This window comes from Kogia breviceps, chromosome 1, assembly GCF_026419965.1.
Source record: "Kogia breviceps isolate mKogBre1 chromosome 1, mKogBre1 haplotype 1, whole genome shotgun sequence".
Taxonomy (NCBI): domain Eukaryota; kingdom Metazoa; phylum Chordata; class Mammalia; order Artiodactyla; family Physeteridae; genus Kogia; species Kogia breviceps.
The window spans coordinates 145,924,823-145,930,822 of record NC_081310.1 but is presented as its reverse complement, the minus strand read 5'-3'; positions in this window follow the sequence as shown (position 1 = coordinate 145,930,822).

The following is a 6,000-nucleotide window of genomic DNA, read 5'->3' as shown; positions in this document are numbered from 1 at the left end:
CACTTTTTTCTTGGTTGCATGATTTCTGATGAGAAGTCCTCTGTAATTCTTAACCTTGTTTCTCTATATAGGTACATTGTTTTTTCTCTTTTGGCTTTTTAAAGATTTTGTCTTTGTCTTTGCTTGTCTGTAGTTTGAATATGATATGCTTATTTTTTTATAAAATGTTTTCTGCTTGATGCACTCTGAGCTTCTTATGTTTTGCTCTGATGACTTTCATTATTTTGGAAAATTTTTATCCTTTAGTAATTTCTTCTGTTCCATTATCTCTTTCTTCTCTCTCTGCCATTACAATTTAACAAATATTACCCTTTTGAAATTTTCCCATATGTCTCAAATATTCTGTTCTGGTTTTTCATTCTTTTACCTCTTTGAATTTCAGTTTAGGGAGTTTCTATTTACCTGTATTCAAGCTCATTCTTTTCCTGGCTGTGTTAAGTCTGTTGATATGCCCTTTGAAGGCATTCGTCATTTCTATTACAGTGTTTTTGATTTCTAGCCTTTAAAAAATTCATTCTTAGAGTTTCCATCTCCCTACTTATATTACTGACCCTTTCATGTTGTCTGCTTTGCTTTTTCCCATTATAGTTCTCAATATATTGTTCATAGTTGTTTTAAATTTCTGGTCTGATAATTTTAACATTTGTTTCATATTTGAGTCTGTTCCCGATAATTGTTTTCTCTCTTCAGACTATGTTTTTCTTGCTATTTGTCATGTCTTGTAATTTTTTGTTGAAAGCTGGACATATTATATTGGGCAACAGGAACTGAAACAAATAGGCCTTCAGTGTGAGGATTTATATTAACCTGGCTAAGATTAGGGCTGTTTTTAATATTTGCCATAGCAACATGTACCAGAAACTTCAAATTCCTCTAATATTCTTGTTTTTGTATCCACACTTGATTTAGTGCTTCCCTAACTGCTGCTTCTCATAATGAGTGTGTTGTGCAGCCATGCCTTTGGGAGACCAATCAGGGACTTGAAGGCAAGTTGATTATATTGTACTTCTTTCATCCTGGAAGGAGAGCAATTACATATTTACTGTAATTGACACATAGTACAGGTATTATTTTGTCTTTCCTACCTATAGTGTGTCAGCCAGCACCACTCCATGAGGGCTTAGGGAGTGTTTAATACACTGACATAGCAGCTAATAAAATACTGCATTGGATTAATGGACACATTTTACAGCAAAGAAGAGGTGGCAGTGGGCACATGACTATGGGACCATTGGCTCTTTCATATTCTGTACCATTCAGGAGCTGCTGGCCTGATGGAGTGTTGCAATGACCTTTGAAGGGGCAGCTGTGGTGGCAGCTTAGAGATGATACCTTACAAAGATGGAGTGTTATCCTCCAGGATATCCTGGATATCCTCCAAAGTTCACTGGTACACACCCTGCACTAATTATTATTATATAGTTCTGTACTCTCAGTCAGTAGAATACGTGAGAAGCAGGAGTAGAAGTAGGAATTTCCCTGTTTACCATCACTCCCAGTAATCCATTTAGTAAATTTATGCTTTTACAGGACAAGAGTTCCTGGAGGTCACACAGGGAACAATTTCTCAGCAAGTCCCTTTAAATGTTATGCTTTAGTTAACTCTGGCCGCTTTAGGCTTCTCATACCAGGAGACAAGCAGCAAAAAAGAGACACCATCCTGGTAGGGATGATTAACCCCTGGAAGTGGTAGGACTGTTAATGGTGACATCAGGGAAAAATAAATTTAGCATCCAGATAAACCACTAGGTTTCCTCTTGATACTCTCCTGCCTAAGTTGATAGTAAATTATATCAACTTTTACTAAAATGATAAATGAAGTTGATAGGAATGTGGCTGGGCCCACATCCCCATCCCCATGGCCTGAGGGGAGACCACCATCTAATATCCCCCAGGTTCCACTACTCTTCAGAGGAGGGGTGTAAGCCCCACATGCAAGAAGATCCCCTTGCCCCCAGTGTCAGATGGGATGTGAGAGTTATGATTAAGGGGAAACCCTGTGTAAGGTGTTAACGGAGTTCAAAGGGGTAGGGATTACCCCTTTTCTCCATCTCCCAAAGGCGCTCACTTTCCCAGTTTCTTCATCTGTTCATCAATGTTGGCAAAGTTCCGCTCAACCGTGGACAGGTTATCATGCATCGTTGTTTGCACCTGGGTCAAGAGGGTGGCACTGTCCTTGAGGGAACAAGTGATCATCTGCTGTGTGGTATCCAAGTGTGTCAGAAGCTGACCAACCTGCATGGCTTGTTCATGCAGCTGCCTGATGGTGACAAGTCTCTGCACCAGCTCAGGAAGGGTGGAGGCGAGGGGGCTCCAGTGCTGTATGGTTTCATGCAGCTGGTGCACCTTGCTTTGTACACCAGCTGTATGACACAAGTGAAATAGCCATGGCCTGAGAAGGAGGGCATGGTAATCAGTGGCTCAGACATATTAAGAATGCAAGTCTGGGTAATCCACGAATTAAGCTACCTAGACTAACAGAGATGCTAGCTGAGTAGAGGGAATTTAGAATGAGAAGTAGAGGAGGGTAATGATAAGAAACAACTGTGGTCCAGAGACCACCTGCAGTAGTGGAAGCTAGAGTCTGTCCCACAGTCCTTCATCTTGAAAGTTTTTCCAAGAGAAAAGACTAACCAGAATTCTGAAAGAGCTCTTCCCATGTGAGGTAAATTTATTACATGAAGCAAATGGATTCAAGCAGCACAAGATATGGATTGCAGCAGATGCTGTGTTATGTTGTGCAGATTATACACTGAGAAACGAGACTATCATCTATCCAGCTGCCAGGGGTGCTGACATCACACAGCTGAGTCCAACCCTAAGACTAGCCATTGGAGAGAGAAAGCCAACCCACCCAAGATTACACCTCCACCTCAGGAGCAACCCACATCCCATGGCTGATCAATGTAGACAGTATAGCCCTTTCCCCTCTCCTCTGTGAGGGACATCTCATATGGGTCACCCCAGCTTCAGAGTTCCTCGTGAAGTTGTCTCAGGCATCTGTGGCACCTGAGTTGCACTTCTTCTTTCCCAGCTGTCCAATCCTGTTTCCCTTATTCCTTTGCAGGCAGTGTTCTGTGCATCACTCCCCAGTAAATCACCTGCATATCAATCTCCATCTCTGGGTCTGTTTTCCAGGAAACCCAATCTTTGACACACAACGAGGGGACCTTAGAATATATAAAGATATTTCAGTTTATCTCAATCTTTTCTTTTCTTTTCTTTTTTTTTTTTTTTTTTTGGCGGTATGCGGGCCTCTCACTGTTGTGGCCTCTCCCGTTGCGGAGCACGGGCTCCGGACGCGGAGGCTCAGCGGCCATGGCTCACGGGCCTAGCCGCTCCGCGGCACGTGGGATCTTCCCGGACCCGGGCACGAACCCGCGTCCCCTGCATCGGCAGGCGGACTCTCAACCACTGCGCCACCAGGGAAGGCCTATCTTAATCTTTTCTTTAATGAATGAGCTTAAATCTTAGATGGTAGGAACGGTGGGTTGAAGGGTAGAAAATAAAGATGATATAGGGAAATGACCAAAGTATTGGAACCTGTGGTAAGAATGAGACAAAATAAGACGATATTAATCAAAAATGGGCCTAGTGGTACTGAGTCTAGAAAAACAGATAAAATATGATGGAGATCATCCAGGGAATTATTGAAGGGATTGAAAGAGAGTAATAGTGAGGTGCTGTACAGACCAGATTGTTGAAGAAAGAAATCTCTGGGTTAACTTTACACCAAAACTGAACACACAAGTGATATCAGCCTGCAGTGTCTTCCCCTGAGGTCTGTCTGCCTATTTTTGCTGTATGAAGGATTCTAAAGGGTCTAATGGGAAGTCTCTGTCCCATCTTACCAAGTGGGGGTGTGTGTGGAAAGGGTAGGTCAGCTGGTCGGGTAGTGAGTAGGTGGTGTTTTGAGAGTTTCTGTTTTGTTTGTAGACATTGGGGTGATTTAATCCTTGCTAATATCATTCTTTCTTGGAGTGGGGTGAAAAGATGGCCTGTCAAAGTGTCAGGGTTATGCTGTCCATCCTAATAGAGGCAAAACTCCTTGGAAAATTCAGCAGTGCTCTTCTCTGGCACTTGATACTTCAAATGATGGATAGTTTCCCCCACCTTTTCAATTTCACTGTCATTGTCATCAGTTTCTCCTGATCATAGCGTCTTTGTCTGATAACTCAATGGGCTAATAGAAAATGAGACTTGTCACATGGGTGTGTTGTGTACTATTCAGCTTGACTGTAACCTTTGGAGAGCAGGAATCATGTCTGTTTTGTTCATTGCTGGTTGTCCAGCCCTATGCCAGACCTTGGCTATGAGTAAGTGCTCAATAAATTCATTGTAAGACAGTGAATTTTGAGCAAGTCATTTAATGTCTAAGATCTTCTGTTTCCACATCTATTGGAGTGGGAAGAAAAGACTCGTTTTACTTCCTTCATTATCTATGTGCAGCATTTTAATATTTAAAAGAAACAAACCACATGGAAAATCAATTCTTTTATAAAAAGCTCTGAATCAAACCATTTAGATTTGAAAGGGAACATGTAGCCTACTCTCACATGTGGTGCAGAAATATTTTCTGTTGTATTCCTGACAAATAGTTATTCAGCTTCTACTTAATAAATTGTTCCAGTGACTGGCAACCCAGTCTGTCCTAATGAGCTCTACTGTCAGAGAATTCTAGAGCAGTGATAAATGAGATGTGGTCTTAGGACCAGCAGCACCAACACGACCTGGGATCTCATTAGAAATGAAGAATCTTGGGCCCTATACCAGGTCTGAGTCAGAATCTGCATTTAACAGGATCACCTGGTGATTCATCTGCACATTAAAATTTGAAAAATATTGCCCCAGAGTTTTTGTTTATAATATCTATCTGAAAGTTTATTCTTTATAGTCTTCACTCATTATTAGTCTCAAATTAGTTTCTCTTAACTTTATATACATTCAGTCTATTCCTTATTCCACATGACAGCTGTTCAAATATTTGAAGGCAGAATCCAAATTGTTCTTGGGCTGGACTCTTCTCAGATTGTGAAGGCTGGAACCCTTCCTGTCCTGAGCTTTCCCATTGTACCTTTGTCCTGCAGGATCGTTTTAACAAGACTATCAGTCTGTAACTGAAGCATTTATGAAAGGAAAGGCAGGCTACCTCATCCCTTTGCCTTCAAGATTGGCAGAATGCAATGAACAAGAAAGAACATTTGAGCTGATTGTTTATACACTCAAGCTTCAGGGCATATAAACAGGATGAAACCACTTATCTCACCCTATCTCACCCGTACTGATTGTTTCCTACAGATTGTGGCATTTTCCTAAATTTACTATCTTTTCAGGGACAGTTGTTCAAGTTCAAGTCTTCTCTCTTCTAAACTAAAAACACCCTGTTTATTTAACTACCTCTTGTATAACAGGATTGGAATGGAAACTTTCTGAGAGAAGGGATAAAGTCTTACTCATATTTATATTTTAAATGTCAAGTTAGATCTGTGCGCTTAGCACATAATAAGCTATTAATAAATATTTTTTGAATACATAAATGAATTAATGAATAGGGGAATAAATGTAGTTGTAGGCCTTTGTTACCATCTTTCAAAAACATGTTAGTGTGTTCTGGCCGTGAAAAAATGTGGCATCATGAATTGGGTAGAATACTCCAATGTGTTGCATGATTATTTTAAAGTAGTGGTATTATTAATTCCCCTAATTTAGACTTTATGCTTTGATGAGCTCAGCCTAATAATGACAAAAGAGAATAGCTGTGCTTAGAAAGCCCTAATAGAGCTCTACAAAGTTGATTTAGCTTATCAACAAGGTGAAATTTGCTTTAAAGGGCATTTTTAGAGTGTTTTCCTTTTGGATCTGAGAGGGCTTTCCAAGATTAGGAATGCTTTTCTGGCTAAATAAACTGCTGAGATATTTCCCCTTACCTCCTTCTTTGCTTCCTGATTCCTCTGTCTGAAACTACTTCCTTCACCTGAGATCACTTCTTCACTGAGTATT